The following is a 26795-nucleotide window of genomic DNA, read 5'->3' as shown; positions in this document are numbered from 1 at the left end:
TGCAAAGGGACGGTAACTATAAATATATCATGGTCGCAGTGGATTCATGCTCAAGGTTCCTATGGATATGGCCTCAGTGCTCGGCTGACGCTCGAACTGTTATAAAAGATTTGCGAGTCTTTATCGGCACATATGCAATAGGCGCGCTACACTTTGACCAGGGCCCTGCATTTAGCTATCGGGCTTACAAAGAAGCCATGGCCAGTTTGGGCGTTGCATTGCGGTACTCCTCTCCATTCCATCCTGAGGGAAATTCTGTTGTGAAAAGGAAAAACCGGGACATAAAGCGGTCTATAACAGCTAGGGTATTAGGTTCGGTTGATGGGTGGGTCAAACATCTTTATGGGGTCCAACGCTCATTAAACAATTTGCCAAGAAGTTCTCTGGGGGGTCACTCCATATGAGGTCCTATTTGGGACAAGAATGTGGGTTACTGATCTCGGAGGTAAAGGCACAGTGGTGGTAAATAAACCATTTGATATCAAAGATCGTTTGGATCTTTTACAGGACTTAAATGAACTAAGATCGAAACAAAGCAACGTGTGCCTGAAGCCAACCACCACTGGGGAAAAGCCAGCCATCCCAGCAAGGCCTCTCTGGATTCCAAAGCTCGGGGATCTAGTCAGAGAGAAGATCGCGGACAAGAAGGAATTTGAGCCTTCTTAAAGACAACCAGTACCTGTCCTAGCAATCCACGGATCAAGAACAGTACTTCTGCCGCCCCTTGCTGGAAAAAAGGAGAAAAGATTTGTGTCGATCGACCTCATCAAACCACACTATGCGGCCAATACTAAGCAGTAGGCCATGTGGACTCCGACCAAGTAGCAGACGCACTCCTCTAGCTACTATCCAAGAGGTTCAAACTGAAAGACTCATCACCGTTGAGAATCCAACAGTAAGAAAAGAAGGACTAAGCAACAATGCTGTGGAACTCATTCCTCTTGAAACCCAAATAACAGTTCGTCCTGATACACCTGTTTACACCAACACAACATGTGATCAACTGGTTCCAGCGATTTCAACAAATCCTGATGCAATTTCAACCATTGACAGAACTGCCCCTGGCTATTTCATTAACTTTGATACGTCTTCTGAGGATCCAAGCGAACCTGAAACTATGCCAGCTAAAAGAACTTTCAAAGAACAAGCACAAGACTACTTTCATCACGTGAAAAAGACTTATCTGGTTTCACCATGATTGAACTATGGATTATTTCTTGAATATTTTTCTTTCTGCTTTGGCTTGATTTATTAATGACTCTGAGCATGCTGATAAATGGAAGATATATTCATTTGGACACAGGAAGTAAAAATGTGAACTTACTTTTGAACCCACACAAGTCATCCCATCATGAAGCAAGAGACTTGTCAGCAGTAAACATCACAGCCGTTCCTATACAAGATGGTATAGTTTGGGACAAAACGGATTATGATATATTCGGTCCGTCTGAACTTTTGAAGATTCCACACTTATTTAAGATTTCATTAAGTGACTTTATTACCTCCAGTACCTATTCTGATGATTGGGACTTTGAGACTGTTAATAACATGATGTGTGATCTAGAAAGGTCTGCTGCATTCTCTAACCATGAATACATAGAGGGTTCAACAGACTATGAACAGCTTTTTTGTTACAACCACTATGGTCATCATTTATTGCATAAATCTGCAATACCTAGAAATGTATCTATGTATAACCAATGGGAACATTGTCCTACACCACCAAGGGATAGCTCAAAAACGTTTGCAATGAAGTTTCCATATTTTTCAGGGTATAATACATCAAATCCAGAAACGTTTTGCTTTAAAAATGTGAACAAAACAGAAACGAAAAATATGTTAAAAATGTTAACAAAACAGATTTATTCTGCAGCCTTTATTGCCCAACTGTCTAGACAGGGTTTCGACTTTTGGAAAGACACAATTGACACAAAATCTGTCTGGGGTACAAAAGATTGGCAAGTACAGGGGATAGAAGCTTTGTTTAGAGCCTGCATCATCCCACAGCAGATAATGTTTTTGAATGACACTGTCCAACAAACGTCTTGCCTTGGGTTAGCCAAGATCAAAGACATGAACACACTGTCCATACCTACACCTGCAAGTAACAGCACTACACAGAGGGTGGTCGACGTACATACTATTTTACAAAACAACAGATCAGATTCCGAATGGAAAAAATGGTTGCTCTGGCCCACAGGCACAAACATCTGTCAAGAAAGATTCCTGAACAAGATCCACAGTGCAATGGGCTGGTTAAAAGGTTGAACAAGACCCTGAAGGGTATGATCATGGGACTCCCAGAAAAGCTTAGGCGAAAATGGGATGTCTTACTACCCTGCCTTCTCTTTGGCTACAGAGAGGTTCCACAGAAGGGGGTTGGTAACAGCCCATTTGAAATTCTGTTTAGGCATCTAGTTAGGGGGACCAACCTCTCAAACCTCCTAAACTGGATATTGTGGACAATGCCCTTGGCCTGTGTTCACGTATGGCTGAGTACATGATGAAGGCAAGCATAAACCTTGAGGCCAGCCAAAAGCTTCAGAAAGCTTGGCATGACCAAAAGGCTGAACTGACTGTTTAGCAGCCAGGACAGAAAGTTTGGGGGTTGGAGCCTGTGGCCCCAGCATCTCTACAAGACAAGTGGAGTTGCCCGACACAATCCTTGAGAAAAAAGGTGAGGTCAACTACTTGGTGGACCTAGGTACTCCAAGAATTCCCCACAGGGTACTTCATGTGCACCGCCTAAAACCTTTTGTAGACAGGGCTGACATGAGGGACAGGAGGAAAAGAGTGACCCTCTCCCTGATCTCCTCTCTCAGAACCCAGTTGGTGGGTCAGTTGAAGGAGTAGCCTTGGCAGGCAGCCTCACTGACATACAGCAAGCTGATTGCAGGAAAGACCTCAATCAGTTCAACCAAATGCTCTCTCTGGCCCCCAGTCAAACCACCTGGTGTACCCATGAAGTGGATACAGGTGACAGGTGACAACCTGTCGGTGACGAACAAATTTACAGACAGCTTGACCATGAGAGACACTGCATCAGGACTGAGGTTCAAAAGATGCTGGAGTTGGGGGTCATTGAGCCTTTGGATAACCACTGGGCTAGTCCAATAGTCCTTGTACCAAACCTCACACCAAAGGTGGCAACAGACAGATGAGGTTTTGTGTGGATTACAGTGGCCTCAATGCAGTCACTAGGACTGATGCTCATTGAATTCCAACGGCAGATGAGTTTATTGATGCTTTGGCCTCAGCCAAGTATCTGGGTACATTTGACCTAACTGCAGGCTACTGGCAAATCAGACTTGCTGAGGATGCCAAGCCTAAAATAGCATTTTCAACCCCTAGTGGACATTATCAATTTATTGTGATGCCTTTTTGGTCTCAAAGATGCACCTGCCACATTTCAGAGGCTGGTGAACAAAGTCATAACAGGTCTGGTAGCCTATAGTGCAGCATATCTAGATGATATTGTTGTCTTTAGCTCCACCTGGGAGGATCACCTGGTCCACCTCAGAAATGTCCTAGAGGCCCTGCAAAAGGCAGGCCTCACTATCAAGGCCACTAAGTGCCAGATAGGACAGAGCAATGTTGTATACTTGGGTCATCTGGTAGGTGAAGGCCAGGTTCAACCATTGGAGAGCAAAATCCAGACCATCATGGACCGGGTTGCCTCCACTACCACAGACTCAGGTCAAAGCTTTCTTGGGCCTAACTGGGTACTATAAGAGGTTTGTTAAGGGATATGGGTCCATTGTGACTACCCTTAACTACCTCACCTCCTAAAGAATGCCTAGAGAATGCCAAAGAAAGGTCAGTCGACAGTTAGCTGCCAAAAGGCATTTGATGACCTGAGGCAGGCCATGTGCAGTTCTCCCATTCTGCAAAGTCCTGATTACTCTAAAACCTTCACTGTCCAGACAGATGCTTCTGAGATAGGGGCAGGAGCTGTTTTGTCACAACTTAATGCAGAGGGCCAGGACCAACCAGTAGCTTTCATAAGCAGGAGGTAGTCTCCCAGGGCGAAATGTGGGTCAGCTATAGAGATGGAGGCCTTTTCTGTGGTCTGGGCATTGAAGACGTTGAGGCCATACCTGTTTGGTAGTCACTTCCTTGTTCAGAGAGACCAAAAGCCCCTCTTATGACTTAAACAAATGAAGGGTGAAAATCCCAAACTTTTGAGGTGGTCCATTTTCCTACAGGGGATGGACTTTTCAGTGGAACATTGGCCTGGGAGTAACCATGCCAACGCAGCTGGACTCTCCAGATATTTCCACTTAGAAAATGAAGACTCAACAGGGCAAGTTCTCCTCATCTCCTTACGTTTGGGGGGTGGGGGGTTGTGTAGGAAAGTAGGATCTGCTTTCATGGTCACCCCCACTTTTTGCTTGTGTCATTATGTTTTTCTGACTAGTCTGACTGGGATCCTGCTAATCAGGATGCCAGTCACTGTGCTCACTCCCTAAATTGGACTTGGTAAGTTATTTTGGTACCTTCCTAATTGGCTACTGGTGTACCCTTCTAAGTCCCTAGTATATAGTACTAAGGTACCCAGGGCATATACGCACACCAGGGGTCTCCCATGGGCTGCAGCATGTATTGTGACTACAGGCCTGCCATTGCATCCTGTGTGGGCAAGTGCTAGCATAACATTTCCTTATATCTGAAGTCACTGCACTTAAAACCTATAAGTCGTCCCTAAGGCAGGCCTTTCAATCCTGAGCAGGACACCCCCAAAAAACATAGGAGTCGATTCTTCTGGCTATTTAAGTGCCGTCAGCCATTTTGGACGCATAGTGGACATCACATCAAGTAAGAGATGTCTAACTATATACTGGCTGCACCGGACCCAGTCATGTTTGGTATCAAACATTTTGGAATCCTACCCCAACACCGATTCCAGTGTTGGAAGTAGAATCCCATGTACTGGTGGGCTACCCTAGGGAGCCCCCCTGTATTCACAGTACCAGCCTTTCAGGGTCTAACAGCCAGTTAGTGCTGCGGCTGACCACACACATGATTCTGCGTTCCTGCTGTTGAGTCAGGCTCGAGCAGGGGAAGGTAGACAAATATGTTTCCTTTCGCAGGGAGGTGTAACCACCTCCCATATAGGACTTAGTGTATTGGGCTGGAGTGGGGGCGCTTGGCAGCGCCACCAGACTGCTTTGTAAGACACATTTGGTGCCCTCCTTGCAGACTCCAGTTTGAACCAGCTCAGGGAGCCATTGGCTTCCGCTCTGGCGCGAAACTGGACAAAGGACATGGGAGTATCCTCTCCTCTGTCCAGCCCCTTGTCCGGGAGGGAGCCCTGAATCATCCCAGCCCTTTCCTTAGGGTACTTAAGGGCTTACCTGTGGGCGGCTCTTCAGCTTCATCGTGAGATAAGATTCAGATCGGGAAACCACTTCATTTTCAACCATCTGGGCACTTTGGACTTAGCTGGACTTCGCTTTGCGAACCAATACTGCATCTGGTAAGACTCCTGCTGCTCCTGGTCTCGTGGTCCTGACAGTCTTCTGTGTCATCTGTGCCGGTGCTCCATACAGGTTCTTCTCCAGACCTGTGGACATCCAATCCACCATAAGAAATATCCGTTGGAGTCAAGGAGTCATTCCAATGCATCTGCAGGCCCCGCAACCAAGCTTGTTAAACGGTAAAAAATATATTTTGTTAAGTTAGCCTCTACTCCTCTCCCATTTTGTCTACCAGCCCCCATTTTGTGTTTCTGCAGGGACTTTTTCCAAAGTCAGAAGTTACGTGTTCACTGAAAACTGGTTGTGCTGATAATGCTTGCATGCCAGAGTAGAGGCCCTGCCCTGCGGAAAGGCCTGAGCACACAGCTGCTTAATCTATAAGCCCACCAACGCCTGTAACCTTCCTTCCTATCTACAAAGATGATGTGGGTGGGGGTTTATCAGGAGTTAGCAGTCTGCATTTCATCGTGACAAAGTGGTTTCCAATGTGTTTCACAAGGCACCAAACTGTATAAATGCCGTACTTGAACTTGTGCTTATCAGTTCCTTCCCACGGGCACTTGCAGTGTCTGAAAGATGGGACTCCTCTCATGAGTGAAATAAACTTGTCTTTTGTTTCCACTCCAGTGTTGATCCTCATTTATGAACCCGTAGACAATGTCCCTGCACCAGTGAGACTGATAGGAATCTCACTTCTACAATTGGCGCATAATGTGGGGCCCCATTGAAGACCGCAGCTGGACCAGGAGGAGGTCTTTTCGATGGGACAGAAACACCGGGGGCGGTTGGCATTTTGGAGGTGATTTATTGATCTGAGGATCGGCAGGCAGGAGTCGGAGAATTCCGATCAGGTAGGATCGAAATGGTTGTCTTTTTTGTTTTGGTTTGATAAAACATTTACAAATGTTTTAGACAGGTAATGTGAGAATTTTTTCTCATTTCTTGGCTTTTGGTATGAAAGTCTCTTGACAACATTGTTAAGAAGAAATTTGGTAAACATGCCTGTTTTGAGCACACTTGCATTATGTTGTTGTTGCAACAAAAATAGAATTTTGGAAGAAAGACAGCCAGCACCTCTAGAAGGCACTCTGAATTATGAAATGTACATTAAATACGGTATTTCTTCCACACTGTTTAGCACATAGTGGAACAAATATATGAAGCCAGATGCCAGTTTACAGTTGCCACTTAATGGTACCTTTGATTCAAACAAACTGCAATATGTAGAAGAGCAGCTCTTTAAGAGAAAAAATAGGCAGAGTATGTTTGATGCAGCAGGGTTATGGAGAAAGCAAATTAAACAGAAACAGATTAAAGAAGAAAAGGATAGGAAGAAATCTGATTTTCTCCTTACGTCCCATGGACTCTGAGAGGCTCAGCAACACAGGTGTTGGTTCTACAACTCCCTCAAAGCCTGCACTGTCTTCTCAGCAAGTTTGAAGTCAGTATCCCTCGTCAGGACCGCTGGAGCAGTATCCCTGTGCACTGCGTCGACTTGCCATTGCCAAGACTTGTTGACTCTCTTCTCCAAAGATCTTCGGGTTCTGAGAAGCTACAGCCTCCAGCATCTCTTGCTACCAAGATCTTCGTTCTCGCCACATCTTCTGCACCGTGGGCCTGAATTGTTGGTGAGCTGCTCGAGGTCCTCTTGCGACTCCTATGCCTTCGGCCTGTGGGTCTTCTTGAGGGTCTTCTTTCACTCCAGTGGACACCCCTGCTTGCTCGGGCCTGTTCTGATTCTTCTGCACTACGAAAGATCCTTGGACCATGCTGTCCTGACACAGCACCGTCTTTGCTTTCTTTGTCTGTTGCTGCTGCCAAGGCTTGTTGTTGCTCCCGCCGGACACCGGCCCCCTGGCTCCCGACTTCTGACGTCGGACAGCTCATGAACGACTCCTAATCTTCTACGGCGTCGCCTGGTCCTCACAGCTGCAGTGACAAGGGCACCGTCCACTTGACTTGAATCTTCCGCCATCGGTGGTCATTGGTCTTCTGTACCTCCTGGTAACTCCCGAGTGGCATAGACTCTGTCCCCTCTGCTTGCAGGTACTCCTCATCAAGAATCCACCCTTGGATTACACCATACACTTTCACCTTCTTTGCCAGCAGCACCTTTACTGAAGTCCTCCATTGAAGTCCACGGGGTTTCTGACGTCACTTCGCACCTACGCTCCGGTTCTTCCCTGGTGTAGGTATCCTGGTTCCTGGGGTATCCACGGATGTGGTGGCTCTCCAACCTTCCATCTTCAATGGGCTTTCTTCAGGGTCCTCTGGGAATGGTCCTTCTTCTTGAAAACTGCAAGCGCGACTTCCCCATTGACTTGTATTGAGCAGGCGGTCATGTTCCCACTCTGCTCACGGCCTCCGTGGGGTTTTGGAGTACTTTCCTTGGGTGCATCCTTGGGTTCCCGGCTCTTCTAAGTCGTCTGGGTCCAGTCTCGACTTCGGATGCAGTTCACATCCCACTTTATTAGTATATGGTTTGGTCTCCCCTTGGAGACCGCTGTGAATTTGTGCTACTTACCTGTTCTATTGTTGAAGTATTGTGTGTGTTGTGATTATATCTCGGGTTGGAGATATTGCAATGTGGGTGTTTATAATAAATACATATTTTTATGACTGCACTGTGTGTATCTTTTTCACTTAACCTACACTATATGATTAGTACTGGTAAACAAGCTGCTTTACGCTCCTTCTGGACTAATCCTGAAGGCTGCTCTCCACAGCTACCACTAGAGAGCTTTCTATATTTGTCTAGAACCCCTAAAATCGCCATAAGGGATGTCTGGATTAGTGCAGGGTGCTTCACTTAAATAGGTGTGCACCCTATACTAAGACAGCCTCCTACAAGGGCCGTTCCTAGAATGGACCATTCGGCTCTTGTTCCCCCGGAACCCTTGAACACCCCAAGAAGAATCAATAGTGGAGACAGGGGAACCTCCCAGGCCAGAACCACCGACATCTCCCTGGTCCCGCCCATCCAGTATTGAAGTATGGTGTGGCAGGCCCATACCATGTGGTAAAAATCTGCTTGATCAATTCCGCATCGCGGGCAAGTGGAGGTATGTCGTAGGCCGGCTTGGTGTTAATGGTGTGGAGAAAGATAGAGAGAGTAAAGATAATTAGATTGAATGTGGCACAGTTTGGCCAAAGTGGTGAATTTCCATGGGGCCATTAGTGTGTCCCTCCAGTCCTCATACCCTACGGGGCCCATCCAGCCCTCCTATTGGCTCCTAATATGGTCCAGTGTCCCGGGGGAATTGATAATGAGTGTGAGGCAAATCTGTGAAATCCCGCCCCTACCCATGTGCCACATTAATAGCTTGGCTTCCAGTGGGCTAAATTACGGAAGGGAGTCTGCTGGGAGGGAGAGGGTGGAAAGCTGTGTCGGAGTTGAAAGTATTTATAACACTGGGAGTGTGAGGTTATATGTCGTTTTCAGATCGTGAAAGGACCATATATGTGTCCCCAACCATGCATCCCCCAGTCTTGTGATGCCAATGAGGTCCCAGGAGCGAAAGCGTTTAAGAGACGCCATTTGCTTCAACCAAGTAGCATGCCAAAGTGGGGTTTGTTGCGTAAGTTTAGTCTTTCATGCACGTGTCGCAGGGCCGCCCATCATGCGAGGAACACTGCCCAAGTCACTGTGGGCAACAAGAGTGAGATCGGTGCCCCGTAAAGCATGGCCTCGAGTCGATGGAAGTCTTGTTGGGAAAGTTCCAGCCGGTAAGTGAGGTTTGACCACCCTGTTGAACCAGTCATGAATAACAAGTAGGTGAGAAGATAAGTAGTAGATGTAAAGGTTGGACTTGCCCAGGCCCCCGTCATAAAGCCCCTGTTGGCAGTGTTTAAGTGCAATGTGTGGCCGGAGCTCCTCCACAAGAAGGATTTTGTGGCCCTGTCAAGGGCCAAAAACCATGCTCGGGGCAGCTGAAGTGATAAGTTCTGAAAAACGTAAAGGAATTGTGGTAGGATCATCATTTTGTAGAAGGCAATATGGCTAAAATATTGAGGGGGAGGGTGCGCCACCTAGTGAAAGCCGCCTTGGTCTTCTGTACCAGAGGTTGGAGGTTAAGGGTCCGAGTGAGCTCGGGGTGTAAAGTCACCCATATACCTGAGCATTAAAGCTAAGTCGATGCAGGGAGAATATCGCCTGCCAGTCAAAGCAGTCCTTAGTTGGTGCCAGGGGGGCCAGCACGGACTTAGAGGGGTTCATCCGCAGACCGGATACCTGTTCCAACCGCTCGAGCAGCCGGAGACATCTGGGCCCGCTCACTGCCAGTTGAGCAAAATACCGCAGGACATCATCCGCGTACAGCGCAATGCCGTCCTCATTGCCTGTCCCCCAACTCCTAAGAGGGAGTCATGCGGATGAGTGTGGCTAGGGGATCTACCGCTAGTGCAAAGAGGAAGGGTGACTGGGGGCAACCCTGTCTGGTCCCTCGCTCTATGGGGAAGGTTTCGGAGAGAGTGCCATTTACCTGAACCCGAGCAGAGAGCTTGGCGTCAAGAACTCGGACCATGCCCTAAAATCTGGCCCGAGGCCTGCTCAGATCAGCACCGACTGGAGGTAGCGTCAATCCACCGAATCGAAGGTCTTTTCAAAGCCAATAAGAAGTAATGCAAGGTCGGAGGGCAGACGATGTCGGTGGGCCAGGGTCATGTGCAGTCTTTGGATACAGTGTCTCATGCGCCGGAATGGCATGAAGCCGCATTGGTCCGGGTACGCCAGACTTGTGATGATGCGCCATAGCCGGTTAGCCAGGATTGCTGCAAAGATTTTCACTTCACCATTGAGGAGCGATATTGGGCGGTAGTCTGCGCATGAGGTGAAGGGGGCAGCGTCTTGGGTATCACCACTATGGTTGTGTAGTCCACCTCACCCGGGAAGGACCCAACCTGCCCGACCTTTTGGTAGAGCTGCAGAATGAAGGAGGTGACTGTGTCCTGGAATGCATTGTAGAATTTCATGGGGAATCCGATAGGGCCTATTGTTTTGCCCCGCGCCATACCAGACATTGCTTCTCTGACTTCTTCCGCCATGAGGTGCTCATCCAGTGCACGGGCCTCAAGAGGGGACAGGCGGGGGAGTGGGTGTGAGTCAAGAAAGGCCGGTGCTACCATCACGTCTCGGGCCGCGGATTTAGCATATAGGTTTTGGTAATAGTGAGCAAAGATCCGGGCTATCTCTAGTAAGGAGTGCCGATTGACTGTGTGCGTCAAGGACTTCCAGGAAGAGCCTGTAGGCCTGAGGATGGGAGACCAGCCAGTAAAGTAACTTTCCATTTTTGTCCCCCGAGCCATAGATTCTGGCCGTTGTGGCCCTCCAGAGGTGTTTGGCTGCCTCAAGGGAGTGTAGCCGAATGTCTTCCCTGATGAGGCTCAACTGGCGAGTGACACCAGCCTGGGGGTCCACCTCTAGCTGTTGCTGCAGCTGGAGAGCCAGCGCCTCCAATCGAGGGACCAGAGCCAATCGGTCACACTCCCGGCCTCTGTTATACCTTATAGCGAAGCCTCACATTGTCGCCTAACTTGGAGACCATAGCATTCCCATCTTAGTCATGGAGCCAGCGTTGGTTGCAAAGAAGGACCGGAGTTTAGACCAAAGGTGTCGTGTGAACTCTTTGTCCTGGAGGTAGCATGTGTTCATCCACCACATGGGTCGCTGACCCTCCATAGGCAGCACCAGGCGTAAAAGTAAAGAGGAGTGATCTGAGATACCGCAGGTAAATCTCTGGCAATCGTGGGTGGGCAGAAAGATCAGGTCTACCCAGAAGTGAGTGTGGTGGTCCGCCGAGGTGTGCGTGAATTGCCAACGTCAAAGGTGCCAAGACCTCCAGGCGTGAAAGGCTCTGTCGTAGCCCATCTGGGCCAGGAAGGGGCAGAGATCCCCCAGAAGATGGGTTTGTTGCAGCAAGAGAGCTTCTGGGTGATGTCGGTGGGCAAAGGCAAGCACAGATGGGCGTTTCACTCAATCTAGCAGCCCGTTAACATTCAATGACATAACCTGGAAGGTCATATGTACATGAGACTAGGGTTGGTGAGGTGGACATGGGACATTGCACCCCTATAATGGGTGGTCCGTATGACCCGGTTAGGCTCTGCTAGGTGTGCTAGTGGAGAGCAGTAAAGGAGTGTTACCCACGACTAAGCATAAAAATACAGTGTGTGCGTGTGCTATAACCTGAGAAGGGAAAACAGAGTTAAACAGAAAAGCAACTAACAATGCGCGAACATAACCCCCCCCCCCCCAATGCCCACCCCTCCCATACTTCTACCCCAGAAGCATCTGTCGCCCTGTAGAGAAAGGGAACACTAAAAACCAATTGACTCAGTAACGTTCTAAGTGTCTTGGTGGATATATGAGCACGCCCGTTTTCATGTAGAAATCCTCAAAGTTCGACCAAAGTTACTGAAAAGCTGGTAAGTGGAGGCTGTTTTAGCCACCAGATGGGTCTGTGCTGCCCAGTGTAGTCAGCGTAGCCCCTTGGTAGATGGGCAGTCAGGACGGTGGGAGGCCAGGGGAGGTGACATTATCAGGAGCTGGATTTCGCCCCTTGCATTTTGCAGACATCTCGGGATCAGCAGCCGGGCCTACAGACACTCAGTTCGGATGGAGGCTTCCCCCCTCACGAGCTTTACGGTGTCCGTGTCCGCCTCCGGTGCTCCCCCTCAGTCGGGTCAGGGATCCCGGATTGGAAGCGAACACAGTTTCTTGGCCTCCTCATTATTGCTGTGCCAGTTCATGTGGGGAAAGGAAGAGTCTCAATTTAGAACAAGTGGGAGGACAGCCGGCTAGTTATTCAATAATGGGGCTGCGGGACAGGTCGGAGTCAGACTGGGGGATGGCCAAGTCTAGCTGCTGGGTTCCGCGCCACTTAGCCATGATTTTTTTATTTTTTATTTGTTGAGTTTTATATAGCGCTGGTATCAGAGCGCTTTACATGAGTTGCATAATGTTACAAAGTTACATCAGATACATCAGAAACAAATTACATCAGTTGCAAGGACGTTACATAGAGTACAAAAGGAGAATGAGGGCGGGTAGAGGGTGAAGAGGAAGAGGGGAGGCAAATGTAGATTAGAACAGGACCATAGGTGGACCAAGGCGCTGATCAGGAGAAAGAGTCAGTTCAGGGGAATGACGAGACCTTAAGATGGCGGTTTCAGTCACCCGGATCCCAGGTACCTCGCAATCAAAAATGGCGGCATTGCGGGCAAATACAAATCGGGTGAAAAGTTCCCAAAAAGGAAAAACCTACCCCACGAGCAGGGTTGAGAGGGGGCACATACCAGATGCATAATGAAGGAAGTCAAGAGGTGGGAGATCTCCCACGACACATCGGAAGACCGGAGAAGAACAGGAGCAAGCCAGCATTCTCATAGGGGGGAAGCAGCCATGGGTCCGGCGTGAGCATCAGCCATCTCGGTTATCAGGAAAAGCCACTCGAGGCAGCTTTGACGAGGGGAAGACAGGACCCACGCGTCTCCCCATCGAAAACCCCCGGACAAGATGCCAGCGGGACTCCAGACTGCCATGTAGCGGACCAGCTAAGAGGCGAAGGCAAGACCTCCTCGGCGCATTTTCGCTGTTTTTATTACTGATGAGCAGCGGGATGGCAGGCAACTGTTCTCGGGACCAGAGAGGAAGGCGGGCAGCCACGCATCCCAGCTGCAGTTACCAGAGAGACGCCGCAGGCAATAGATCCCTGCAAGGTCTGGAAAGGAAGCGTCGATCGGCGGGGCCACCATGGCGACAAAGCCAGACCTCCGCAGAGATGCAGCAAACTAGCGACCAGCAGACACGCAGGCGCTCTCTAGGAGGCGAAGGAAGAAATAAGAGCCAGCGGAGTGAAGACGAGCACTGTGCCCGATGTCCGGCTGGGTAGGTGACGGTCGAGGTAGTGAATCGGAGCCGATCTCCTCAGTAGCTGTCGGGGCAGCTCCACTGGACATCGGGCATGTTGTTCAGGATCTGCTGCCAGTAGCATTGATCATGATTTCATGGGCGGTCTCAAGTACAAGAGAGGAAGACCAGGGAGGTGAGAACCACCGCACAAGACCCCAGGTAAGCAGGGAGGGTCGATGGAGGGAGGATTTCAGAGGATTTACGCCAAAAAGGCGATCCCTGTCCGGAAGCTCCCGGTAGAAGCTCCTCACCCGACGGCCATCTTGAAAGCCATCATCTTGAAAGGAGTTCACCCTCCTTGCCTTGACTTCATCCAAATCTACATCCGGTCCACCACTTGTCTAGGATCGTCTCTCTCTGCCCGCTCCAGGACTCCAATTAGGAGGATGTTGTTATGCCAGGAGCAGTTTTCGGCATCCTTCGCCCACCTGCGGAGGTCTGCCATTCTTGTGAGTAGAGTGAATACTTTTTTTTTAAGATTGGAGATGTTATCTTCTGTGGATGAGATCCGAGTTTCTGCTTCGGTCAGTCTGGCCGTGGCGTTACAGAGGTCTTGGCGCAGCAGGGCCACATTCATCCGGACCTCCCCTATCTTGTTCTCCACTGCTGACTGTGAAGTCTGAATTGCATGCAGTATTGTGGTAAGGTCTTGGTGTGAGGAACCTGGCCAATTACCCTCTAGCTGGCCTGAAGAGCCTGCGGAAGTGTTGGCTGTAAATTGATCCATTTTTGTCCGTTTCTGTGCAGGGGCCGAGCAGGCGGACCTGTCCTTGCCCATCCCGAAGAGAAGCGATTCGATCAGGACAGAGACTCAGCGCCGGGGTGAGCCAGGCCTTGGTCACCGAACGCTGAACAGGAGTCAAGCGCAGGTGTGGGGCCCAGGCGTCCAAGCTGTCGCGCCATTTGCACAGGGCGAAGTCCAAGTCAGTGAGGCAGGTCCCCTTTCAGTCCAAGAGTGATTCCCAGGGGCCCACTCGGTTGCCCTGGTCCTTGGGGCATGTAGATGGAGAGGCTCAGGGAACAGCTCCCCAGCGGGCCGGTGAGGTGGGCGATGCAGGGTCCGTGGTCTTTCACCCAGGACCCTGGCCCTCAGAGATCAGTGAGGCCCTTGATGTCCCAAGGGCTCCCCCCCAGGATCAGTGGTAGTGGTGCGGGTACCTGGCAACCAGCCAACTCAGTGTTCAAAGGTACCCAGCAGGGTTAGGATTCGGGCCCTCCTTCAGTAGGGCATCAACAGGCAGCGTAGGCAGAAGGAGAAGGGGGATCTCTATAGTGAATGGACCACTGGTAGATGACTCTCCCTGAGGCACGGCTCCCCCCTCACGGGGTCACTTCATCCTAGCCCCATTCATTGTGTTCCCAATCTGTGCTGAATATGGCCAGTGACACCGCCCAAGTTGGGGGTTGGAATCCAGGCCCAGAGTCCAGGCAGGCTAGCCAACAAACAAACACAGGTACAGCCCACTGGCACCGGGCAAAGGCAGTCCCGAGGCCCAGAGACCTCCAGCTATCTATCAGTCAGCAAGCAGTTCAAGTGGGGCGAGGGGCTTCGCCCAAAAGCTGGGCCCCAGGCAGGCACCCCCCACCAGCCACACCCACGCAGCGCCTCCTTGAAGCTCCATCTGCAGCCGGTATATAGGGCACAGGTGCAGCTCACCGGCACAAGGCAAAGGCTGTCCAGAGGCCTGGAGATTTCCAGCTGGGGCCCTGCCTGGCAGCCGGACCCCGGGCGGGCACCCCCGGCTTGTTGCTCTCCACAGAGGCCCCTCCACCTCAGTTCGGTTGGCGCGCCACACCAGCATGGTCTACCGCCAGCCTGTCCGGTAGGAGGGGGGTTGAGACTCCTCAGGCGGCCGCCAGCTCCCGCCGGCATGGTTCACTCCCAGCTGTCTCTGTCAGCCCAAGCTGTCACCGCCTCAGGGTCACCTCTGGGTCGTTCCGGTCCTTACCAAGGCGGCTGGCAGCAGAAGGATGAGGCCTCTGATAGGCGGGGTGGGCTCTCGCCGTAGAATCTTCACCCCATGTAGTGGCTGTCACAGAAGACCATCACAGCACGGTTCCATGTGAGTCGACTCCAACGGGTCTCCGCTGTGCTGAGGAGTGCCCTGCAGGCAACACCGGATCAGGAAGTGGGCCCACGGTGACCTGCTTACTCATGCCATGTGGCCACGGAGGCCTCGTTTCGGGCAACGCATTCCACCGAGTCTTCTGCTAAGGGTCAACGGGGGAGGTGCTCAGAACACAGCTGCGGTCTTTCATGGGTCATGTGCAGCGATCTGGACCGTGGATGACTGCTAGTGGTCCGGATTACAGTCAGATCTCGAGGGTTGGGCTCAGTGAGACGTTAAGGTGCGTCCGTCATGTTGGCCTACAATATTTGTGTAAGTTAATCACACACTAGGAAATAGAATTTGCATTCCAATTTTTTTTTTTTAAATCCAATTTGGGAGGGTCGGGCGGTAATAGAAGCTAGGAGGCTTGATGTGCTTGTCAATTGTTACGTTTTATTTTCAAGCTTGATCAAAAAAAGTCCTTCCTGGGTTGGTTCCTGGCACTGTGTGTCTTCACCATTTTCTTCTTTCTGTGTTTCAGGTTCTCATCTTCCATTGGACGTCCGCCAGGAAGCTCAAAGAAAGAAAGAAGACGGTGAGTATCTAGTGGTAGATACGTTTCTATTGAAAAGTTGGGGATAGTGTCCATCACCACACCAGGAGTGAAGAGAAGGGATTTTTCCTTGACAGGTTGTAGGGTCATAAATTATAAGGACAAAAAGGAAAACTTATTTCAAGGCTACTTATTCCCACTGCCTATGGCCTCTCATTTTTTGTTTGATCTGCTTATTAAAGATTTTCATTTTGTATACATGGTTATGGAACAATACAATATCTGTGACAATACCATACAGAGCCAACAGGTAGTCATAAAGTCCGGATATTGAGTCACCAACATAGCAGCGTGGTTACATCAATGCAAATACATAAAATTGGTGATAACTTTTAACATATCCCATCATCCATATCATCACCACCCTCCATCAGAAAAGCTGCACAATCGCATTATTGTGCGTCGTTTCTGCAACTATGCAACATACCACAAAGTACATAATCACTTTTCGTATGGCTTCACTCCGCCATATCACATAGAGTTATATATAGAGTCAAACATTTTTATAGAAACACCAAACATGGGAAAAACTATCAGGGAAGGGGATAGGGAGGGGAGTAGGAGCCACAGTAAAAGAGGGAGGGGAACTATAGTCTCCAGCATTTTAAAAGCCAATCCTATTGGCTACCCTATGGGTGCACAATCAGAATGCTGGAAGGAATGATCCTCAAACGGGAGGGACAGAGGTCCCAGTTTACACAGTAATGTACACTACTGGGGTATGGGTCCCCTCAGTCCGACCCTGTTAGCCATCAAGAGAGGAAACATCCAATGGATCATCCAGCATTAACAACACCTGCAACGCACATAGCATAGTATTCCATTCAGTGGAGATGGGGAATTTGCGCAAATCCAGCGTATCCTCACATTTCAGAGACCACTTCAGCTTTCACCCATTTAAGCATGGAGAGGAACCAGGCTTTCGTCGGAGGGAGTTCCTTCAACTTCCACCTACGAGTAATCCAAATTGCTTGGCTTAAAAAAAAAAACAGATCAAGAAACCTGGTGGATGCTTTGTATTTTTTATTCCTAGGAAACACACCAGTGATGCACTTCTCCCATGTTCTCAGCACCTCCCTATCTGTACAGGTGGTTATCGCTTCCAGCACCTTTTCTCAGTAAATCTGCAGGGCAGGGCTAGACCAAAGCATATATAAAATATCTGCATTCACCATCTTACAACGCGGGCAGCACTCACCCTGTCTATGAAAGTATCGATTCATCTTATCCGGTGAGAGATAAGCCCTATGAACAATATAGAATTGAATTAACCAGAAACTGACATTTCTGGGAACTTGTTTGGGGCTTTCCAGGACCATGGACCATTCCTTCTGTAAATATGGCCTCCCCAGATCTACCTCCCACCAGTTTTGCAGCGATGCCTAAGGCCTCTCTTGATGGTCCTCACCAATTCATGGGCGGAATTACCACATTCAAGAGCCTACGTTTTGCCACCGTACAGCTGTCCCTAGAATTATAACCCGGTATTAGGGTATTCCTTTTCATAGTGCCCTGTGCATCGCTTTGGTGCTCAAAAAGTGTTTTCATGTGCAGCCCCTGTCAGGCGTAAGGAAGGAAACGAGAAGGGGGAAATGAGAAGGAAAACAACTGCAACCCCCCAAAGGAAATACAAAGGGGAGAAACGTACCGCTGGATGCTTTGATTACTTGCCCCTTCCCTCGCTACCCTAGAGTCTCCCTCCCATTCCCCCAGTGTCTTCCGCCACAGCCCGTTTACAGGTCACTCACCATCCGAGCCGCAACTCTCCTGAGTTGCGGTTGCAATGTTGCACCTCCAGGGAGTCCTTACACCACTCTTCGGTCACCTTGTCACCATCCAGGTCGTCTTCTGTTTCTCTGCTTTCTCTCCTCTGCATCGCATTGGTTCCTCCGTCTCTGGTGTTCTACTCTCCTTGGTTCGCCTTCCGGTCTCTGCCTTGTGACGACCTTCCTCTTCCGGATCCACCTTTTCTTCTCCTCTAGGAATGTCTGATTGGTTCCCTTACTTGGGAACTCCTCCTTCTTCCTGCAGGAGAGAGGTTGAGAGCAACGGATTAACTCTTGCTGGTTCCAAGTGCTCCAGGATTCGCGATGGCGGTGCTCCGATCCATGGTATGTAGTGGGTTTTCGGGGCCGCGATATCGAACACCCCCATACATCCTATATAGTGCATATGGTATGAATTGTAACCACACAGAATACAAACAGTAAAGTAAAGCGGAAATGACTCAATAGTGTGCACAGCGGGAAGTATTCTAGCATAATTACTGTATTTATAGAATTACAACCCTTGTCTGCTACTTCTAGGCATTATGCTAGCTCCAGCAGATTGGTAAATAACTAGCCTATCTTGAGTTTCAAAGGTGGTGCACTCATACCAGGTTCAGAACAACAGATTTATTGTTCTGTCTGAATAGCAATCCTGCCATGTCTGTCACAGAGCAGCTGTATGTCTCGAAAAGCAAACACTGCCACTTGGGGAGACAGGGGAGGCTACTCACCACATTGCATCAACCTTCGATTAACCACTTCGGTGCTGTGGATGTGCTGGACCCAACCTCGGCACCAGCACTAAAGTGCAGAGGACGGCTCCAGCACATTCAAGCACCCACCCACCCATGGGTGTCGTGCAGGCACTCCCCCTGTGGGCCACCCGCCACATTCCCCCTCTGGGAGTGGCAGCAGAAGTGCTTCCGTAGCCACCTTGAGCCCTCCGCCGATAATCTGATGACATCAGCACATGCACGGTGCGCAAATATCATTAAGAGGATCTATGGCCACCCTGAAAGCCATTTGATTCCAGTGTGATTAGAGAAGAGGACATCCCCAAGGGAAAATCGGGTGGGAAGAGAGACATCGGGTCTCTCTTCAGTGCATTCCTGCCGCGGGGTCGTGGTTGGGACTGCGAAGGCGCAACAGCAATGCACCCATTAGACACCAGGGGTGTCTTGGTGTGGAGAGCAGCTCCTTGGGCAAGGATACATGTTTGATACACATTTTTTAGTCATTTTAAGCACCTGGAGGCAGATCGGCTGCTTTTTAGGCCGATCTGTTCCCAAGGGAAGCAGATAACCACTACCACCAGGGATTTTATTTATGTATATCAGGGAGCTGCCCCTTGGGCAAGATAGTTCCCTATTTTTGACACAAATGTTTTGCCTTTTTTCCAATCCCCCCCCCCGTCTCAGATAGGCTATATTTTAAGCCAATTTGCCCCCAAGGGGAGTGGAAAACAACTAGACCACCAGAAATTTTATTAACATATGTTGGGGAGTGCCCCCTTAGGGCAAGGGTTGCTCTCCATTTTGAAAATGGCATCGTCTTTGTATTACACCGCTTTAGGAGCAGATCAGCCATTTTTTAGGCTGAGCTGCCTCTAGGGGGTGGGGGCAGAAAACCAGTAGACCACCAGGGATTTTATTTAATGTATGTGGGGGGCAGTCTGTTGGGCAAGGATCACTCCCTCTTTTGAAAATGGAATCTCCTTTGTTTTACGCACCCACAACACACCCGGGGGCAGATGAGACTTTTTTTAGGCCAGTCTGCACATGGGGGCGTCAAACCACTAGACACTAGGGAATACGTTTGTGTGTGTGTGTGTGTGATCTAGCGTTTGGCTGTCATTGTAAGTGGTGTGGATTGGGCTTTTGGATGGAGACGAGTGTTAACTGGCATTTGGCTGGCAGGCTGGGGTATGGGTCAGTCCTGTGTGGGGTGTCAATTTTTTGCCTTTCCTTTGTGCCCCCTACCCCCCTTTGGGGGCAGATCAGACGTTTATGAAGTCGATCTGCCCCCAGGAAAAGACTTCATTGTGTTTATAATGTTAACTGTCTTATTTCTCATCATCCTTTGCATTTGTGAACTTAATGTTTTCTTTTTTCTTTTTATTGTAGCATATAGCATTTGATTTCCTTTGAAGCGATGCCTGCTAGCGGTTTCAGCGTTGGTAGATCTGCAGTTTGTATAGTTGCATGTGTTTGATAAGGAAACTTTTTTGTAATGTTTACTTCAAATGAGTATCATTGCCCTGCTTGCATGTGTTTTTTAATTGTTGTAAAAATTGTATCATATGTAGCTTATGTTTTATTATGTTTGAAATATACATTTGGATTTGAAAAAGACCTATATTGTGTTGTTTTGTGTGTGATTTATATTTCGTTTTTCCTTCCTAGTTGGATATTTTGGTGCTTGTGCAGAGTAGATGCAGGTGTTCCTCACCGTCTGTGGTACTTGAGAGTTATCTTTTTGGAGTATATAGTTAATTGTTTGGTTGGTATTTATATTTGTTTCAGAATATTATATGTCAAAAGTTATATATACTGTTTGATACAGCCAGAGTTTGTTGAGTTCTAATTTGACACAGTGTTATTTATTGTTGTCTTTTTTGTTATGCTAGTTTCCTTAGTAGGTATTATGGCTGCCCCCAGTCTGACTGCCCAGCTGGTTGTTGGTTTTATTTTTGAATCTGCATTTGAATATGTCTCTGAGACTGACTCTGTATCTAAAGCAGAATACCAGAATGAAGATTCTGGCAGTGAATTTTCTTTCTGAGAGGATTCATCTGACGATGAATCCACTATTAGTGCTGATGAAGTGACTCTTTTAGTGGATGGCAATGCCAGGGCAGGGATCAGTGTCTCTTCCTGCGGCTTGTCCTCAGAAGAACTGGGGGAGATTAGGGAAGAGAGGGAATTCAGGCTGCAGATAGTTAAATTAAAATGGAGGCAGAGAAGAAAAAGGCTAAAAGGGCCTGGAAGGAGAAAGGGGCTGAAAGGGCCTTGGAGGAGAAAAATATGCTACTGACTCACAAGAGGAGGCTAAAAAAACTGGACATCAAGGTCAGACAGGTGAATTCCAACAGAGATGGTGGCAGCAAACCCATTGTACTTGAAAGAGATAAAAGGGTTTGCATACCTAAGGATTTGGGGCCAGATGTACGACTGTCGCGAAAGGGCAATTGGCCCGTTTGCGACCGCAATATAGGTTTGTGCAATGTACAAACCCTATTTTGCGGGTCGGTAACCTATTACCGACACGCAAAATAGGGGTTGCGACTCCCTATTAGGAATGGGCGTGCCAGGAGCATTCCTTCCTAATAGCGAGTCGCACTTAATGTATGATTGTTTTGCAACTGAATGGTTGGGTGCAAGGCAGCAAAGTTAATGATTATGTTGTGTTATACAATTTAATCATGAGAGAGCGCATGCTCTGTTTTTGTTTCACTGAGTTGCTCCAGCACCTAATTGACAGTAAGCTGACTGACCAAAGCAAGCTTCCTGAGGAGGCAGACCTGGGAGTGACCCCAAGAAGGAATTGTTCAGGTTCCCCCAGCTTTGTGAGGGGGTGATTAAAGATGACACAGACAAGTCTCAGAGTAAGAGGAGAGGAAAAGGTTCCCATGCTTCATCTGAGAAAATTGGTAATTCTTGTTGGCCGTGGAACAGGGTGCCCAATTTCCAATCCCACTGCTTTGAGTGGTCCGAGTTAGAACACAAAGATGGGGACTCTGTCTGTCCAAAGAAACAACCCACTGGTGGAACCTAGACAGGGGTGACCAACAGCCTTAGTGGTAATTAGTACCCAGGGGCAGGCCGTTGACCATGCCATGCTCTCCCTTAGTTGGGAGATAGACTCAGAGGGTGAGCTAGAAATCCCTGAGGGTGAAGGTCGTCACTTCCAGCAGGTGAAATTGAATGGGGTCCCAGTCACTGATCTGAGGGACACCGGGGCTAGCCAGACAATGGTAGATGAAAGGCTATTTACCCCAGAGCAGAGCACCAGCCAGGTGTACTTCTCTGCCCATGGACTCAGGACCATGGGCAGGACTTCTTCCGCCCTATGGCCCTGGTATCCCTGGAATGGGGTCCATCATTTGTTGCTGCAGCATTTTGTGCCCTTAGTGGCATGGGTATGCACAGACGAGTTCCCTTGCTCACTGTGTCACTGGATTCCAGCTAGCTGGCCAACTCTAGCACAGCGGACTCTCTGAACCCTAGCCAAGAGAATGTTGGAGGAGTGCAGCTTTCATAAAGGCCTGTGGAAGGAAATCTTTGCAGACAAATATTCTGGTCCCGAGTGTTAGAGCACCCTGGGCACAGAGATAGAGGTCTTAAAAAGAATCCTCTTTTGCACAGGAAGCCAGTGCAAATTCCGCAGATGAGGAGAAATGAACTCCCTTCTAGAAAAACTAAGAACAAGCCTAGCAGCAGAATTCTGTACAGTTTGAAGTTTCCTCAACAAATATTGCGGGGGACCCTGTTAAAGGGCATTGGCATAGTCCAGCCTGGACATGACCAGTGCCAAGACCACCGTGATCCATATTGGGACTGACAAAAATTGTAAGAGTTTCTTGAGCATTTGTAGTATGCCAAAACATTTGCCAACCACAGAATTTATTGATGGAAGAACAATTTGTTATCAGATTTCACACCCAGGTTGTTGACTGTTTCCACATGCCTATTGGATGGAGGGGCTCCCTCTTGCCAGTGCACTTCTAACTTGAGGTCAAAAGTTTGCCCCACACAGAGCACCTCCGTCTTCTCTGTATTACATTAGTGGGAACAAACTCATCCAAAGGAAAACATCAGAGAGGCATGGTTTTAAATACCTCTTGTTCAACTGGCACCCCTTTGTCAAATGTGAAAATAATATGGGTGTCATCGGCATAGGAGATTATTTTGGCCCCAAACGACTCAACCAATTCAGGGAGGGGAGTCATATAAATATAAAAAAGTGTGGGGCTTAATGCTGACCCCTAGGGAACCCTGACTAAGACATTTTGGCAGCCTGAGGAGAAGGGAGGTAGCTAAGCCTCTTGCTTCCTATGATGGAATGCTTGAATTCATTTCAGCCACTGGCAATCACTCGTGGAACTCCGCAGTCCATTGTTATTTTGCACACCATGCCACGTCAGTTTTTTTTATGCCCAGATGGTTTTCATGGCAATTTGACGGGATTGGGTCCTGCTTTTGTGGTCCTGATTCCTGAGACGTGAGGCACAAATGTCCCCTGACCCTCCCTCTAGCCCTACCCTTAGCCTGCCTCATGTCTCCCTGTATTGAACCCAGATACCCCACACTTTCTCGTACTTACGGGGGCAGGCCGGCTCTGGTAAACCTCACATTCTACCAGCTGACACCAGTCTAACAGCCTCATGCATCAAGCCAAAATCCAGTCGGTAAAATACCGATTCGCTAATAGCTCCCGGTATTGAGTTAAAAATACCCAATCCCAATGCATCAACCCAAAAGCAAAAATCGCTATTTAAGGAATCCTTAAATAGCGATTCCTTAAATAGCGATAGCATTTAAGGAATCCCAAATTGAGATTCCTTAATTTAAGGAATCTCAATTTGGGATTCCTTAAATGCAATGCATGAAAGTTAAAAAATTAGCGAATTCGCTAATAGGGGGAGCAAATTACCATGAAGATGAACTGCATGGTAATTTGCTAAAAGTTTGAAAAATGCACTTTTGTGCATTTTTCAAAGTTTCATGTTGCGCACACACATGCCCTTAGAGCATGTGTGTGTGCAACATATGTGCACATATCAATTTCAGGGGTGCAGTAGGGTGTCATTTTGACACCCTTGCACCCTTGAAATTGCATGAGCAATTTGCGAGAACCTACTGGTACTGCTATTTGCTCATGCAATCTCCAATTCATTCCTATGGGCCTGGAGGCCCATAGGAATGATTGGGATGGCATTTCTTAATTGCTACTCGCAATTTGCTAGTAGCAATTAAGGAAAGTTAAGGAATCGCTATTTGAATAGCGATTCCTACATGCATAGCCTTTTGCTATTCCTTATTAGCGATTCCTTATTTTTCGCTAATAAGGAATCGCAAATGGCATTGTTGATGCATGTGCCCCTTGGTCATTATTCCAATCCCAGATAATCGGGGATCTACTTGCCCCCCATGCTTTTGCGATGTTCCGTTTTGCCACCCCTGCTGCCAGTGTCAGCCACAGTTTAGGATACGTGGGCCATGTCTCCTCCCCAGAAATGGCCAGTATCAGCCGTCTAGACTCCAATGGCACCCCCAGGCCCATAAAAGTGGCCATGACAGGGCATTCCCACAGTGTATGGAAGCCCATGCAGTCCAACCTGGATCTATGCAGTATGCGCAATTGTATAAGGCGGAACCTGGCCCTTATGGCTATTTCCCTGGGGCTCTGGATGGCCACCGTCCAGTCATTATCTTCTGTGAGCCCGATGTCGCCCTCCCAGTCCTCCTGCAGCGTGCGAAGGAGATCCAGTGAATTATTCATTATTTTCCGGTATACCAGGGAAACTTCTTTAGCTGGCATTGAGTCTAGTGGCAACCGGTCTTCAGTGGGTGAGGATTCCAGTAGCTGTTCCCCTCAGGCAGATGACACTGCAATGTGTGCCTCAATTGTAAGTATTTGAATTTCTCCCCATCCTCCTGGTGCACTCCACCTGTAAGTCCCCAAAGGACAGAGGAGCCCACCCCAGACGTCCCCCAGCCAGTCTATCCCTATCAAAACCCACATAATGTGGTCCCTCAATTTCTTAACCTCCCCACATTGGCGTTGTGTTGATAAATTTGCCCTCCCACCCCATGTGACTGTTAGCTTCATGCAATGCCGTAACTACAGCCTGAGTGTGACTCAGGAGTGCACCCACCTTCCTTCTTTCATATAGAATAGAAGGTTATCCCCGGTTTCCCATAGCCTTGCGATCGACCCAATAGGCTGGCGCCTCCCTCTCCCCAAATACCCATTAATTTACTACCATCAGTTTGGCAGCCCAATAGCAGGCCCAGAGATCAGGGACCGCCAGTTCTTCCTCGAATGTTCCCGAATGTAGCTTCCCAAGGGACATGTGCCAGTTGCCTCCGTTCCAGAGGAGTATGCGCAATTTACTGTTGACTTTGGTGATGAAGTGCTGCTGCACCTTGTAAGGGGTATTGTGAAGGACATATAACATGCGGGGGACATCATCATCTTGAAGAGTACGGTCCTGCCCATCAAAGAGATCAGCAAAGCTCTCCAGTAGGTCACATCCACTCTGAGGAACTCAAGCTGAGCGATTGAATTCTGTTTAAGGAAGTCCTCTATGTTCCTGATAACAAAAATACCCAGGTATTGAAATCCCTGCACCGCCACCGGTGCCGGACACTTTCCCCGACAGTGGGAAGATAAGAGAGTTGTCCCAGTTGATTTGATAGCCCGAGTAGCTCTCGAAGAGGTCGACAATATGCAGAATCCTATGTACTGAGAAGCAGGGCTGCAAGATATACAGTAAAATGTCATCGGCGTAGAGGGAGATACTCTCCTTCCACATCTTGCCATTCCAGATCCCCCACAGGAGAGGGTCCTGGCAAAATTCATCTGTAACAGGGGCACCTCTGTTGTGTGCCTCTGTGAAGAGAAAAGGTGCGAGACACAACGCCATTCATGCGCACCCTCGTCACTGGGTCCTGGCAGATGAGTCGGACCCATGAGCAGAATTTAGGGCAGAATCCCAGTCAGGGGATGACTGCAAATATATAGGGTCACTCTATACTATTGAAGGCCATTCTCGTATCCAGGGAGAGTACCACGGCCTCCTCCAACTGGGGTATTGCCGTCATGTGCATCACCCCATATAAACACCTCAGATTTAGGCAACTACTCCTTTGCGGCATGAACCCAGACAGATCCGAATGTATCACTGAGGTTATGACCCCCACCAATCTGTTCTCCAGAGTGATCTTATTGGCCATGCATTTGAACAGCTCAGTTTGAAAGCTGTTGGGCCCCGCTGCCTTGCCCAATTGCAGCCCTCGGATGGACCTCTCAATTTCATCCACCATCAAGTCTTGTTCCAGTGTTTCCCTGTCATCTGTGGAGAGGACTCGAAGTGTTTGATCCTTCAGGGGATCCGCACAGTCCTAACAGGACCTGCGGGTCCCAGAGGAGTACACACTCTAGTAATACATTGCAAATGTTTCTGCTATTTCACCTCCTGCGACATACCCCGCTGACATGACAGTGTATTTCGGTGACCCAATTTCTGTCCCTGTCTCTTTTGTCCAACCAGGCTATGAGTTTAGTGACCTTATCACCCACGTCATATAACCATCTCTGTGTGGCCAGGGCATGTACCTGTGCAGCATTTTCTGCAAGGTCCCTCAGTTCTGTCTTAGCCAGAGGCAATGAATCTGTCCTGCATCTGGGACTTCCCCTCCTGATATTCCCTTCTCCAGTGTCTTAATTCACTCTTTAGTTCTAGACTCCATGCTATCCCATCTTTCCTTTTGATCCAAGGAGGGCCTGAGTGTGTCTCCGCATCGCTGTCTAGAAAGCCTCCCACAAGGTCCACGCTGAATCAACAGACCCTTCATTTACCTGGAAGTATTGTTCTGTCCACTCAATTATCCGTTCTCAGGTTTTCCTATACTTCAAGTGCCAAGCGAATATTCTAGGTGGCAGTACAGTCTCGCTGGCTGGCCCTGACAGACAGGTCACCACTGGGGAGTGGTCGGATATACCACGTACCAAGTGTGATGCATTGCTAAAGTGACCCACATTGTCGCAATGGGTACGAATACAGTCCAATCGGGATAGGCTACCATGTCTGGCCGATAAATGGGTAAATTTGTTCTCATTTGGATGGTGCGCCTGCCATAGGTCCACCAGACTCACGGCGTCCCCAAAGGATTGAAGTTGGCTCCCGCCCCGGATCTTGCCCCTCCCGTGCCACCTGCCTCGCCCCATGGACATCACGTCATTCACATCACA

This window comes from Triturus cristatus, chromosome 11 (assembly GCF_964204655.1).
Source record: "Triturus cristatus chromosome 11, aTriCri1.1, whole genome shotgun sequence".
In the NCBI taxonomy this organism is placed as follows: domain Eukaryota; kingdom Metazoa; phylum Chordata; class Amphibia; order Caudata; family Salamandridae; genus Triturus; species Triturus cristatus.
This window is presented reverse-complemented; position numbering follows the sequence as displayed.